Below are 16,449 nucleotides of genomic sequence, written 5' to 3'. Positions count from 1 at the left end.
CAGCATTGTGAGGCAGTGCAGTTTCAAATGTTAGCAGCAAGAACACATTTTCACGGAAAAATCTATGGCTTTTCTCCTTCCTGTCTTAGGTGAAAAGACTGCCAACGTCTCCTGCATCACTGGTAAACAAGTTTAGGGGGTTATTCGAGCATTGGAATTAAAAGAGAATGCAGGAAAGTGCACAACATTGAGTGCTTCACAGAACTACATAATTTTCATCGGTCTGCAAAGAAACTAAAAACCTACATGGTCTAAAAGCTGATTTCTTTCCCTTTTGAGAGGTAGAGCAGCAGTCCCGAAAGGATTACCTGTCAGTAATCCTACTGGCTCAATTTTAAGATAATACCTCATTCAGTGTTCTTCATTGGCAGGATAGATGTCATCTAGGTCCTTTGGGGGGATTACAACACCATGGATGAAGCCTCCTCACCTTCATTTGGACGAGATCTGCAGTAACGGCTGATGATCACGCTGATCACAATAATCAGAGGTGACAGGACCAACAATATCATTCATCCTGAAATATAAACAGAGCTTAACATTTGTCAATAAACGAATGGGAAATGTTACTGGAGATGCTTCAAGAGAGGAAGTTCACCTCCAAATAAGGTAACATTGCACTTTGTGCATAGTGTATGAAAAGCACTTTTATTTATTTATTTAGTTTCACCTTTATTTAAACAGGTAGGCTAGTTGAGAACAAGCTCTCATTTGCAACTGCGACCTGGCCAAGATAAAGCACAGCAATTCGACACATACAACACAGAGTTACACATGGAATAAAGAAAACATACAGTGAATAATACATTAGAACAAAATAAAACAAAAAGTCTATATACAGTGAGTGCAAATGAGGTAAGTTAAGGCAATAAATAGGCCATGGTGGCGAAGTAATTACAATATAGCAATTGAACACTGGAATGGTAGATGTGCAGAAGATGAATGTGCAAGTAGAGATACTGGGGTGCAAAGGAGCAAGATAAATAAATAAATACAGTATGGGGATGAGGTAGGTAGATAGATGGGCTGTTTACAGATGGGCTGTGTACAGGTGCAGTGATCTGTGATCTGCTCTGACAGCTGGTACTTAAAGCTAGTGAGGGAGATGTGAGTCTCCAGCTTCAGAGATTTTTGCAGTTCGTTCCAGTCATTGGCAGCAGAGAACTGGAAGGAAATACAACCAAAGGAGGCACTGGCTTTGGGGGTGACCAGTGAGATATACCTGCTGGAGCGCGTGCTGCTATGGTGACCAGTGAGCTGAGATAAGGCAGGGCTTTACCTAGCAGAGACTTGTAGATAACCTGTAGCCAGTGGGTTTGGCGACGAGTATGAAGCGAGGGCCAACCAACGAGAGCGTACAGGTCGCAATGGTGGGTAGTGTATGGGGCTTTGGTGACAAAACGGATGGCACTGTGATAGACTGCATCCAGTTTGTTGAGTAGAGTGTTAGAGGCTATTTTATAGATGACATCACCGAAGTCGAGGATCGGTAAGATGTTCAGTTTTACGAGGGTATGTTTGGCAGCATGAGTGAAGGATGCTTTGTTGCGATATAGGAAGCCGATTCTAGATTTAATTTTGGATTGGAGATGCTTAATGTGAGTCTGGAAGGAGAGTTTACAGTCTAACCAGACACCCAGGTATTTGTAGTTGTCCACATATTCTAAGTCAGAACCGTCCAGAGTAGTGATGCTGGACAGGCGGGCAGGTGCGGGCAGTGATCGATTGAATAGCATGCATTTAGTTTTATTTGCATTTAAGAGCAGTTGGAGGCCACGGAAGGAGGGTTGTAATGGCATTGAAACTCGTCTGGAGGTTAGTTAACACAGTGTCCAAAGACTTAACACATACAAGTTATTATTATTATTATTATAATGACAGTACAAACATTATTCCAAAAAGGTTTCTTGTATGGTATTTTAAATGTCTCCTTTTAATACATCCTGTCACGTTCTGACCTTTATTTCCTTTGTTTTGTATTTATTTAGTATGGTCAGGGCGTGAGTTGGGTGGGCAGTCTATGTTTGTTTTTCTATGATTTGGGTATTTCTATGTTTTGGCCTAGTATGGTTCTCAATCAGAGGCAGGTGTCATTAGTTGTCTCTGATTGAGAATCATACTTAGGTAGCCTGGGTTGCACTGTTTGTTTGTGGGTGATTGTCTATGTTGATGGCTTGTTTCAGCGCAGCTCACATTAGCTTCACGGTTGTTATTTTGTTTACTGTTTTTGTATAGTGTTTCAGTGTTCCGTTCTTTCTTTAATTAAACATTCAACATGAACACATATCACGCTGCATATTGGTCCTCCAATCCTTCTCGCCTCTCCTCTTCAGATGAAGAGGAGGACGACCGTGACACATCCATGTGAGGAACATAAAGAATTTCTGAGATATTGGAGTGGAGCAGATTCATGATACACAATACAGTCAAAGAGAGTAGATGGTTTTAAAACTCTGATACAGTCACATCATTGTTGCATTCAACATATATTTACATAACAGTTCCACATGTTTGTGCTATGAATCTATCGCCAATGGTGTAAAACAGTGGTCTCCAACCTTTTTTAGCATGAGAGCAACCTAAAAAAAATAAAACATGTCGTGACCGACTCATTTTTTTCAAGCTTTCAAATAGAAAAAAGAGAAAGTAGTACACTATATTTTACGGACAATATGGTAAAATAAAGATGGTTAGTAATAATGGTTAGTTAACAACTTTAGTTATAAAATTTGTGAATTGTTTTCTATTTTCCCAAATTCTGTTTTCTCAGTTTTATTTTTCCTGGTTTTAGAATGTATTAGCCTTTCCACTCTGAAAATTACAATTTCTCATAGAGAAACAGCTAAATTGGGTGTTGTCAATGCTTTAAATTAAATCAGAAGACCATTTTTTTGTGTAATTCCCATTTAATTACGCATCTGGCCCTTTAATTGAGCATACAGCAAGTGAGGAATGTGCTATCTAATGTGCTGGTCTAGCAATGGTTCAGTCCTGCTGCTGCTCATTTCATGGTAAAGTTAGCAAATAATGGATACAAATGATATACTTACTCATGATATAGGCTAGTCTGCCAGGTAAGCCTACTTTGCAGTTAAAATGTGATTGAGAATGTTTTGGGGAAAGTATTTCTGTATCACATCCTCTGGCTACACACAGTGTGATAGACAAACTCTCGCATCACATAGACAGGGGCTAAATTGCTGGAAGAAATTAGGCAGATATTGTATTAGGTTAAGTGGCGATTTTAGCATGTACAGTTGAAGTCGGAAGTTTACATACACCTTAGCCAAATACATTTAAACTCTTTTTTTTTCTTACAATTCCTGACATTTAATCCTAGTAAAAGGATCAGTTAGGATCACCACTTTATTTTGAGAATGTGAAATGTCAGAATAATAGTAGGGAGAATGATTTATTTCAGCTTGTATTTCTTTCATCACATTCCCACTGAGTCAGAAGTTTACATACACTCAATTAGTTTAACTTGGGTCAAATGTTTTGGGTAGCCTTCCAAAAGCTCCCCACAATACGTTGGGTGAATTTTGGCCCATTCCTCCTGACAGAGCTGGTGTAACTGAGTCAGGTTTGTTGGCCTCCTTGCTCGCACACGCTTTTTCAGTTCTGCCAACAAATTTTCTATGGGATTGAGGTCAGGACGTTGTGATGTCCACTCCAATACCTTTACATTGTTGTCCTTTTAAGCCATTTTGCCACAACTTTGGAAGTATACTTGGGGTCATTGTCCATTTGGAAGACCCATCTGCAACCAAGCTTTAACTTCCTGCCTGATGTCTTTAGATGTTGCTTCAATATATCCACATAATTTCCTACTTCATGATGCCATCTTTTTTGTGAAGTGCACCAGTCCCTCCTGCAGCAAAGCACCCCCACAAGATGATGCTGCCATCCCCGTGCTTCACGGTTGGGATGGTGTTCTTTGGCTCTTTGGTGTTCTTTAGTCTCCCCCTTTTCCCTCCAAACATAATGATGGTCATTATGGCCAAACAGTTATATTTTTGTTTCATCAGACCAGAGGACATTTCTCCAAAAAGTTGGATCTGTCCCCATGTGCAGTTGCAAACCGTAGTCTTACTTTATGGTGGTTTTGGAGCAGTGGCTTCTTCCTTGCTGAGCTGCCTTTCAGGTTATGTCGATATAGGACTCGTTTTACTGTGGATATAGATACTTTTGTACCTGTTTCCTCCAGCATCTTCACAAGGGCCTTTGCTGTTGTTCTGGAATTGATTTGCACTTTTCGCACCAAAGTACATTAATCTCTAGGAGACAGAACGCATCTCTTTCCTGAGCGGTATGATGGCTGCGTGGTCCCATGGTGATTAACATGCGTACTATTGTTTGTACAGATGAACGTGGTACCTTCAGGCGTTTGGAAATTGCTCCCAAGGATGAACCAGACTTTTTCCCCCATGATGTCAAGCAAAGAGGCACTGAGTTTGAAGGTAGGCCTTGAAATACATACACAGGTACACCTCCAATTGACTCAAATTATGTCAATTAGCCTGTCAGAAGCTTCTAAAGCTGTTTAAAGGCACAGTCAACTTAGTGTATGTAAACTTCTGACCCACTGGAATTGTGATACAGTAACTTTTAAGTTAAATAATCTGTCTGTAAACAATTGTTGGACAAATTACTTATCTACTTTGTCATGCACAAAGTAGATGTCCTAACCGACTTGACAAAACTATAGTTTCTTAACAAGAAATTTGTGGAGTGGTTGAAAAACTAGTTTTAATGACTCCAACCTAAACTAACCTTACTTCAACTGTAAATTAGTACTTTGTGAATAATGGCCAGTCTTCTGTCCTAGGGCGCGAGAGGGAATCGTGGTGTGGGAGAGTAGGAGCTTGTCACGTTGTACAATGATAGGAGACAAGCGAAGGAATATGAAATCGTTTTTTTTTATTTCACTACCCAAAATAGAGTACGTCATGAACATTACGGGGACAAAGCCCAAAACAAACACGTATTATATAACACAGGGCTGTAACCCAAACCAAAGAACGAAATATAAACCTCTAATAAATACACAGGATGAGATCCGTAATAACAAGTGCACACTTACACGTAAGCCGAGACAACAGAGCACAGATCCTCACAAGACCAACGGACATGGAACAATAATCAACAAGGACAATGGGGAATGGAGGGCACATATATACACTTAGGAGGAATGGGAACCACGTGTGCGTAGAGACAAGACAGTCCGGGGTTGGTGGTAATGTTGCTTGAGCGTTTCGTGTGGGTGGACAGACACCCATGTGACATTGTTGACATTTAAACAAGGAAGGTAACAGATATGTTAGTAAAGTCCCCAAAAAGGTTTCAGTGTCATGTAAAACCACAGATGGTCATGCTGGTTTTAGTATTCTTTTTTTAAAAGAGAAAAACTGTCAGAGATGTTATGGCATTCATTGAAATTTAACTAAATTACTATTTTTGAACAAAGATTCTCATTATAAAGTGTGTGTGTGTGTATTTGCAGCAGTTTACCTATGTGTGTGTTTCATATTACAGGGGCCTCAAGGAGCGAGAGGAGATGCAGGAATTCCAGGGAAACCAGGACCTAAAGGCCTGCAGGCCCAGCCTGTGTGTATATGTCATTACTCCAACATTGTCATTACCACTACAATTATCATCATTGACTTTTGTGATTATACAATTGTTGATTTAATACGTTGTTTCTAGGGAGCCAAAGGGGAGACAGGACCTGATGGTGAGAAGGTAACCTTTTATTTACATTCCCCATCACACTGCTAAATTACCAGTCAATTTCTCACAGTTAATCAAGCACACACACACACACACACACACACACACACACACACACACACACACACACACACACACACACACACACACACACACACACACAAGTAAGTGGATGTGTATTGGCCATCTACTGTTTATGTTTGGGTCTTTCCTTTGTGACTGATAAGCTGTAATAAGCAGTCCTATCATTGCCATGGCATCTTACTGACTTATCTCATGTGCTGATTGTTCCTTCCTCAGGGTGGGGTTGGAAGAACTGGTGTGAAGGGAGAGAAAGGAGACACGGTAATCATTTGACAATGCCGAGGCTACGTCACTCTCACATCTACTTCCTGTTTCCATTGATGTAGTGGGACTGTTTTTCTTCTTACCAAAAATGTTTCTGTTCCTCTTTCCAAACAGGGAAGTTTTGGAGCACGTGGTGACAAAGGACAGGTTTCTACAATCCATTTTGTAAAATTATTTTACACCCCAACTCCCCAACTCATTTTATGTCATGTAAAAACCACAATACTGACACTTTATGCTGTTCCTAGATGACAGCAGATACAACAGCACATACTGTAGTGTTGAGTTCCTGTTATATCATAATATCCTAAGAGAACTGTTTTAATCAAGTAGAAGTATTGATAATTCAATTATTTAATTAGGTAGAAGTATTGAGAATTAAATTATTTGATTAGGTACAAGTAGTGAGATTGAGTTTAAATCGTGACTTTTTGTGTTTAGTGACTGAACAATGTCCCCCCTTTGTCTGTCTCTCTCCTTCCCCTCATCTCTGAATGGCAGCAAGGGGAGAGAGGTACCATCGGCCCTGATGGCATTGTTGGACTAAATGGACCCCCTGGTATCCCAGGCTCCAGAGGAGAGCCAGGTCCAGGTGGTGACCTGGGCTTCAAAGGTGGCTCTGGACCTAAAGGAGTGCCAGGTGCCCCTGTGCGTATCAGGAACCAACTCCAGTCTGCCTGAAGGAAGGGTTTCCCCCTTATTTTACATTGACCCATATCTAGCAAGAACATTTACTGAATGATTGATCGATTGATTACTTGCTTGGTTGATTTATTTTTTGACCTCAGGGCCCTGGGCTGACAGATGAGCAGGTATTGCAGCTGTGTAAAGGAGTGGTGACAGCCCAGATCTCCCAGTATGCAGATTCCATCCAGGTAAAGTGTTCCCAGGGCTGCCCCATCAACAACCGCACACTTATTGGGCCGCCCGGAACCAGGGGACCAACTGGAGAATCAGGCAAACCCGTGAGTCACACAGCCCCCAAACCAACCCCTATCTACCAAGGAAAGCCTTTATTCCAAACGATGATAAGTTCTGTTGACCTCTCTCAGGGTAAAGCGGGCAAAGCTGGAGTCAAAGGAGGCAGGGGCATCCAAGGGGACACAGGAGTGGATGGTCAGAAGGGGACAGAGGGTGAAAGAGGTATGTAAATCCAACCAATAGACATAGTTGTTCCAAACTTGATTCCAGGTAAACTAACCCTGATCACTAAGGCTAATTCAAGTGAAATTTAGTGGAGCACCTTTTTAGTGGCATAGCTTCAGAGTTGAATTAGGCATGATCTCTGTTCTACTCCACAGGAATAAAAGGTCCAAAAGGGAAAGGAGGTGAGCCTGGTAAAAGACTGCCAGGACACGAGGCCTCAGAGGTAGGACACTGTTTCCACTGGTGTGAAACTCTCAGGTCTACCTCAAAATTGCTTGTCTTAGAATTGTTGGAAAGTATCTGTAAATCACTTCCAGATTCGCTTGACATTGCTCCATTCCCAGACCAAACCTCAATGTGTACAGCATTTATCTTTTTGAATTTCATTCCTAATTCAATTGCTGTATCAACTAGTATTGAAATGGAATTGATCCGAGCACTGTTCCATGGCGCTCACCAGTGTTGGAACGGTTTGGTGAAACATGCTGGACTCTGCACAGAGAGATGAAACCAACCTTGACTGCATTCCATTTGAGCAAGGCTCACAATGAACTCTGTTTAGGCATAATTTATAACTTTTTTTTGCTAGGCAAAAACAACACATGATTTTTTTATGCAGAAACAAGAAAGAAAATAGTCTTCCTCCAAGCAAAACTATAAGGGGCTTGAGAAACTGGCAGGAGTCTCTGGCTACAAGTCAGGTTTTGTTTTTGATATGATCAACAATGCTGTGTATACATTGAAAATAAAGTGAAGTAAATCATTTTGTAAAGTATCACAAGCACATGTACTGTGTGTTCTGAAGTATCACGGTTTTAGATAAAATGGTCACAGACAACATTGATCAATATAAAGTTTTTTTATTTTTATGTTTTCATATTCAAAATAACACATTGAAATCCAAATACTGTATAATAAATAATCTGGCAATGATTTGTAGGACAGCACAAAATGTCTGTCGATTAAATGAATGAACTATATTCATAAATAACTCGCATGAACAGGACGTTCAACTCTTATCACCTCTTAATTGATATTTTTGTCAATCTTCATTGAGAATCATCCCAACACATTACAAGGCGGAAACATAGCCCTGTAAACTCAAGTATATCACACACGTGTTCTTAACATTTGTACTTTTGTGTACATGTTGGCAATCAGAACCCTGATACAAAAGCGTCACAATGTTTGGAGACAATTCTTTTTAATGTATCACCACCACATCACAGGACAGATTAGAAAATGAGCAGAGCATGAAAATGGGTGAATATCTCTCATCAAAAGAATGCTAAACAGGATGGTATATAACTATGCTATGAAAGTACACATGAATGAACACAAGAAAATAAACCTTGTTAAAATGTTTAACGCTGCTCGTGTTCAAAAGGGCTCCTCTTAGTGTGTAAAATGATGGTTGTCAGTTCATATAAAAGTGTTTGGTTTTATGGACTGGAAGGAGGTAAGAATTATTACCAAGTATTAAACACTATTGTACATCTCTATGGTGAAATCAATCGAGTCACTTGTCTCTAAGCTTATTCTCTGATCTAGGGGTGAGTAGGTGTAGCTATATTTGTACCAATACAAAATGGTCCAAGGCAAAGTATTATTTTTTTTTTTAAAGGACACTACTTTAAAATATATATTCTTAAAATCTTGCAAAATATATTCCTTAATTTGATGGGACATAAAAACACACACAATTTGACATTGGTCCCAAGGCATAGTGAAGTACTGCCATTTTGTGACAACAAATGGGCCATGGGAGAGATGATTGGCTTGTAACGGACAAGTTCACAGCTTGTTTTTCTAGCTAATTGTACATTCATACTTCGTCATTTGTGCTTTTTTAGAATGAATAGGTAATAAATAGCTTAATAAATATATTTCATAAACACTGTCTACATGGCACAGCATGATGAGGCAGTGCAGATTATACTGTAGGTGGTCAGCAGCAACAAACATTTTCTGTTGAAGTTTGTGTTCTGTCAAAAAAAAACACTATGGCTTTCTTTCTTCCTCTCTTAGGTGAAACTACATGATGTAAATGTCACCCATCCTACAGGTACACTTGGTTTAGTTAGCAGAGTACTGAGACAAAAAGGTAGAAAAGTGCGTAGAAGGTAGCAAGGAGACTAAAACATGCAATTAGAGTCTGGACATGGCGGAAGAAGTCATATTCTTCCTTTAAAAAGCAAGGTCCTGAGTAGATAGATGTCTATAATACTATTTGCTTAACTTTGATGTTAGATGGTGTAGTGTGTCCCACCAACTACAAATGCCCAACTGTTCTTCATTGGCAGGATAAAGGATGTCATCTGGGTTCTTTGTTGGTTCTAGATTGTTGGTCCCCAATGCGAGAGCCCCCTCAGACCACATCTACAGTACAAATTGTATGATCATAGGGACCCTAAGGATCAGGAATGTCCAAAGTCCTAAAATATAAACAGAAGACGGTTAAGTAATAAGTTATTTTGTTTATTTAAAAATCTCTCATTGTAGTTAGAACATCAGGCATTTTCCTGTAACAGCTAAACTTGTTTTGATAGTAATAGAGCTCTGATATATATTATAATAAGTTATTGATTCTAAGCTTCAAAAGAAGTACATCGTCCTCCCACATGATATTGTCCACTTTATATTCCGCTGTGTTTTGTATTGTTGTTAAGTAGTTCCAAACAGAGTCTGGTCTCGAGACCACATACAGATGTAGGATCTTAATTTGAGCCAGTTTGCAACAGCAGTAAAATAATCCTGCAGCAACAGGAAATGTGAATTATTATGTGGATTATAATTAATGGACATTTTTTGTTAGGGTTGATAAATTCTTCATTAGGGCAAATCAAATCTGGAAATAACTAACTTTAGAATACTTTTTAAACCTTGAATACACAAGTTTGAATGTCCTGCTGTGCAGGTACATTCTCAGCAACAAAGGAGTGATCAAATTAAGATCCTACATCTGTATTGAGAGTCTCGGTCTTGTCTCGGTGTCACATACATTTTTACTTCGTCTTGATTCTGAGTGAAGAATTCTTGATAAATAATTATCAGCTCCCATTCGCCAGGCCAAATAACCACACTCCTTTCATGACACAATATCTTATTGTCTATTGAAACCTGGGCTTTCTACTTTACTCATACCACTAATGTCCTTTACATTCATAGAAATGTATCCTCAAATATTGTCGCGCTTGTCAGAAATTATTTGCTGGTAGGGAAGAGTATGGGACATTGTTTGAAAGTTGCATGCTCACTATTAGTAAGGGGAAACAGGGAAGTTGTAACATATTTTGTCTTTTCATCTATTATAGACCTGTTTGGTTTGTGATCATTTTTAAAGTGGCTCTATTTGCCGTCAGCCCACATTTTCTCACCATTCTGAATGCCTAAAGAATACATATCAACACAGAAATACTGGACATTGAGCTTTTATTATGGTGGAGATTTGACACAATTAATGGTCTTGAATTGGACTCGCATTTTTCTGGTCTTGGTATCAGACCCCTAACCCCCCTCCTGGTCTCGGTCTTGACTTAGTCTCGCCTCACCTCTGGTCTTGGTCTTGACTCTGATTCGATTTGTCTTGGTTTTGAATTGGTCTCGCTTCAGGTGGAATCAAACACAACACTGCTTTGGAATGGCTCAGTTACTAATGCATCGTGTCCACCTGGCCGTGCTGCTGCTCCAGTTTCAACTGTTCTGCCTGCGGCTATGGAATCCTGACCTGTTCACCGGACGTGCTATCTGTCCTAAACCTGCTGTTTTCAACTCTCTAGAGACAGCAGGAGTGGTAGAGATACTCTTAATGATCGGCTATGAAAAGCCAACTGACATTTACTCCCGAGGTGCTGACTTGCTGCACCCTCGACAACTACTGTGATTATTATTATTTTACCATGCTGGTCATTTATGAACATTTGAACATCTTGTCCATGTTCTGTTATAATCTCCACACGGCACACCTGGCCACCCCTCATAGCCTGGCTCCTCTCTAGATTTCTTCCTAGGTTTTGGCCTTTCTAGGGAGTTTTTCCTAGCCACCGTGCTTCTACACCTGCATTGCTTGCTGTTTGGGGTTTTAGGCTGGGTTTCTGTACAGCACTTTGAGATATCAGCTGATGTACGAAGGGCTATATAAATAAATTTGATTTGTCAATGCAATTATGACGTCATTTCACTGCCAAGGAAAAGCCTAGGCCTATAAAAGTGCAGGTCCAGCCACTCACTGGGTATAACAATAAGAGACCACTAAAGTGTCGCCCAAGAGAAGATGACAGTGATGAGGTGGTAAGTCGTAAGGTGCGTACTGCGCGCCAGCCTCCCACCACGGCCGTGTCCAAACAGAGTCTCACGCCTACGGACTGGACATTCCAAATTACCATGGCAATTATGCATCATAATACTAGTATTAATGCAACCAGCAATCTGCGGTATCCAAGGTACAGTATCCTATCAACTGCGCCGGAGCACTTATAGTCTATGGTAGGCCTGTGTGGAAAATCTTCAACAGCATATCTCATGACCCGTAGTCCTGTTTTTCCCAACTCTTAAACTAAGGCTCAATTCCTTTGAAATAATGGAGATCAAATAAAGCAAGGTACATCATCACGCATCACAAAATTAATTTTCTATTGTAGGCTACTGTTTAAACAGATATGGATAACATGGTTTAAGCCTGACGAAACATGTGTCAGGGAATATCGCACATATCACGGACTTCTGTAACGGTCCAGAAAGCAAGTGCCTACAAAAACAGTAGCCTCCAACAAGTTGCTCCGGAGTTGAGAAGGTTGATAGGCTATTTGTTTTGCAGGAGGGGGGAATTGCATTAAATCAATATACTAATTTGCAATGATTTACCACCCTAGTATGCTGCTAGTATGTATTTTTTGATAACAGTGCCACTTATTTGTGCAATCAAAATGTAATCCATTATATAAAAATAAAAAAACATACTTTACCATAATGTGCGATATGTTTGTTTGCAGTGTTAGTGGTTGTCATAGAGACAGTTGGTCTGCTTATCGCTGATGGAGCAAAAAGAGTGACATGAGCAATATGATGACAACAACGCTTTATATGAACATCAATGGTATGTTGTGTTATACACCAATAACATCAGGAGCAACCACACCTGAGAAGTGCAGCCTGGTCTCTTCATATACCCCATCCTGTGAAAGAGAAAGGTGGAAATATTTAGAAATGTTTACTAGGTTGGCATTTGGTAGGCAGTAACAGAGAAGAGGAAGGTGAATTGTATGAGTTGACCTACCTTGGTGGTGCAACCAGTAGTTAATATGACATCGGCACAGTCACTGAGGAGGACTTTGCCAGAGAACACGTCCTTACATGGAAAACTGCATTCACCTTTGCCATTTTTGTGGTAGGCAATGGGCTGTAGCGAAGAAAATTATATTTCACGTCATGTCTCAATTGAAATGGCCCCTGCCCCTCTGCATACTGTTGATGATACTATCAATGGTGATATGTAAAAAATAAAATAAAAATAGTGCTAATAAAAATGTCTGACTTCACATTGTATCTACTTGTCATAACCACATTTACAGTACCAGTCAAAAGTTTGGACACACCTACTCATTCAAGGGTTTTTATTTATACTATTTTCTACATTGTAGAATAATAGTGAAGACATTAAAACTATGAAATAACACATATGGAATCATGTAGTAACCAAAAAAAAAAGTGTTAAACACTTTATATTTGAGATTCTTCAAAGTTGACAGCTTTACACAGTCGTGGCACTCTCAACAAGCTTCACGAGGTAGTCACCTGGAATGCATTTCAATTACCAGGTGTGGCTGGTTAAAAGTTCATTTGTGGAATTTCTTTCCTTCTTAATGCATTTAAGCCAATCAGCTGTGTTGTGACAAGGTAGGGGTGGTATACAGAAGATCGCCCTATTTGGTAAAATACCAAGTCCATATTATGGCAATAACAGCTTAAATAAGCAAAGAGAAACAACAGTTCATCATTACTTTAAGACATGCTGGTCAGTCAATACAGAAAATGTCAAGTTTCTTCAAGTGCAGTCGCAAAAACCATGACTTATTTATCAAATAACTAATTAACTAGGAAGTCGGGGCACCAAGGGGGAGAAAAACATCTCTCTCGCTCTCATATATATATAGTCTTAAGAGTTTAACCATGTGGGATGATTAAAAGATTCAGCAGTCTGGTCTCAAACTTTGGCCCTCTCGTTATTGAGGTAAGCTGGTCTGCAACCTTTGTCCTCTCGTAATTGAGAGAAACATGGTAAGTTGAGAAATTCTCAAGGTGGGGGTTTTATTCAAAAGAGCTGTGTAAGGGTTATTTGACCAAGGAGGAGAGTGGTGGAGAGCTGCATCAGATGATCTGGCCTCCACGATCACCTGAGCTCAACCTAATTGAGAATGCTTTGAATGAGTTGGACCCCAGAGTGAAGGAAAAGCAGCCAACAAGTGCTCAGCATATGTGGGAAGTCCTTCAATACTGTTGGAAAAGCATTCCAGGTGAAGCTGGTTGAGAGAATGCCAAGAGTGTGCAAAGCTGTCAAGGAAAAGTGTGGCTAATTGAATAATGTAAAATATATTTTGATTTGTTTCCTTTTTTTACTACATGATTGCATTTGTGTTATTTCATAGTTTTGATGTCTTTACTATTATTCGACAATGTAGAAAATAGTAAAAATAAAACCCTTGTGAGTAGGTGTCCAAACTTTTGACTGGTGCTGTATAATAGATGACCTTTTTGACAATGGTCCAGCTCTGATCACATTGGGGATCCACTGCTCCAAATGGTGCTTCAAGTGTGTTTGTACCCTCTTGACATGTGTAGGCAATTTTCTTCTCCACTACAGGGGCTGTGAACACGGCAACTGAAAAGTGAATAAATAAAGACATGAGTGAGATTGGGAATCCACTTTACGCCAAGAAAGGATGTCAACCTAGATGCACTGTATTATGCAGCATACTAGGCAAAGTGTCAGTTTAAATGGTCCAGTGCAGTGAAAAACATGATTCACCTGTGTTTTATATGCATTTCCATACTATGAGGTTGGAATAATACTGTGAAATTGTGAAAATTATGATAATGCCCTTTTAATGTTTGAAAATACGGACTGAAATTGGTGGGACGGCGTTTTGGCCTGGCTGGTGACATCTAGGCAGTAAATTAATGACTAGACCATTAAGAAAGAGAGTTCCAAACCTCTCTGCCAATAACAGCTAGTTTTCCACTCCCCACTCAGACCACTCCCAGAAATTGCTCTTTGCTAAGAAGCTATTTTTGTTTATTTTGGGCCCTTTTAAATGGAAAATAAATCACAGTACCCAGAAATGTTACCTAGAAAAGATTTGATATTGAGTTAAAAACAGCTGTATTGGACATTCAGAGATGGTCACTATAGTGTGATGACCTTTCCTGAGACCTTAAAACATGTGTTTGCTCCCCCAAGCTAAGCCATAAGTTTAGAGGGCTAACTTAGTCATGTGAAAACAACCTAGGCTCAAATACCAGTTGCATATCAGCACACGGGTACACACGGCAAAGTGAAGTTTTTCCAATGAAATTCACGCAAGTGGGGAAAAGTGGGGTATGGAAGCAATCTTTCCCCATTTAAAGCTGCCATGCCTGATTTCAAGCAATATAACTGGATTATAGCTCCCATCCAAATGTTGTGTATTATACATACTCCTTGGTCAGTTAATTAGGTACACCACCCGGTTCGCTTCTACAGACAGCACGTGGCCGTGGCTTGCTGTATAAAGCAGGCAGACAGGCATTCAGTTACTGTTTGATTGAATGTTAAAATGGGCAAAACAATTGACCAAAGCGCTGAGGAGTTAAAAAATAAATAATGCATAATTGTTTTGTTTTTGCTCAATCTGATTGGGTGGGCCTGGCAGGGCCTGGCTCCTCAGTGGGTGGGCCTGTGTCCACCCAGGCCCACCCACACCTGTACTGGTGTGGGGAATGATTTCCTGGCACACATTAGGTTCCTTGATACCAATTGAGAAACAATTGAACACCATGCCCTGAATAATTCAGGCTGTTCTGGAGTCAAAGAGGGGTCTGACCCGGTTCTAGATGGGTGTACTAATAAGCTGGTCACTGAGTGTACACAGTATTCATGTCATTGTCATCAGTCAACTCTACTACACTCAAATGTTACTTCCACCATTTAATTCTACCAATGGCTAACTATCCTACCAGTCTGTCTTAAAGGTCAACTGCCCCTTAAAACCAACTTCTGTGGTTTTAAACAGCCTATGTGGCATTGATAGGACTCAGAAACATTCATTCGTGTCAAAGTTGAAAGTTGACAGATAATTTGTGTCATTTAGTCTCGTCCAACAAAACTTTTGTAAGTGAGTTTGTCACCACTTACTCAAGGGTTGGGTATAGATTATGGTCATGTCCACTTGCCCAGTGCACACTCACACGAGAGAAGCAGCTGTACTGATTGCACTCCATTAGCTGTGCACACTATCCAATCATAGCATCCAGAACCTCCAGACAGTGAGGCAGACCTGCCCATTACACAGCACCTCAGACTTGTTTACATAAGACAACACATGGCCAATGTTATGCTGAAATAACTCTTTGCCCTAAGCCCTTTATGGAGTGGCGTTTGCTGATGTGTTTGATAGTATCAATCACGTGAGTCTGCCACTTTATTGGGCAAAATTAGAATTGACACGTTCAGAGTGCACTTGTATCCCAAGTGCAACTTGTCAATATTCCAAAACCCATTTGCGAGCATCTTGTGTCCCCCCCGAGACCTGTTTTGTAACATGATTCCCTATGAAACACTGCCAGACAGACTTACACTCTGGTAAGAGTGAGAAATGTGTAAATAAAACAGCACCGAAGCACACATGTCGCCACTAGCTAGTGACTTGATAAGCTTACTGTGTGCCTGCTAGCTACTACTTGCTAGCTTAATTGACAAACACAGAGTTGTAATTTAGCTAGCTAGCAAGTGATTTTGGGCACTGATAAACAGTGTGTAGCTTGTGCTTTATTGATGATAGTTTGACAGTTTGCGGATTATGAAATTGTATACATTTTATTGTTCTCAAAAATCAGTCCTGAGCATCAGTCCTGCATGCAGCCAGACTTTCCCTACCCAATAGACTGTATGCACAGACTAGTTTTTCATGCAAAATTTTTTACTTGAAAAATACTGCACCAAACAGCTTAGCTAGATTCAAAATTGTGTGA

General features: G+C 40.1%; 1 long non-coding RNA gene across 1 annotated transcript; it reads left to right on the top strand.

Annotated features, from left to right (window-relative positions):
- Nucleotides 1-5,520: 5,520 nt before the first annotated feature.
- LOC115141023 (uncharacterized) lies at nt 5,521-6,079 on the top strand. Its single transcript, XR_003865320.2, has 3 exons — nt 5,521-5,607; nt 5,707-5,742; nt 6,031-6,079. It is a non-coding gene; the product is annotated as an uncharacterized LOC115141023 (long non-coding RNA).
- Nucleotides 6,080-16,449: the final 10,370 nt, after the last annotated feature.

Source organism: Oncorhynchus nerka, linkage group LG14 (genome assembly GCF_034236695.1).
Source record: "Oncorhynchus nerka isolate Pitt River linkage group LG14, Oner_Uvic_2.0, whole genome shotgun sequence".
In the NCBI taxonomy this organism is placed as follows: domain Eukaryota; kingdom Metazoa; phylum Chordata; class Actinopteri; order Salmoniformes; family Salmonidae; genus Oncorhynchus; species Oncorhynchus nerka.
This window is presented reverse-complemented; position numbering and strand designations above follow the sequence as displayed.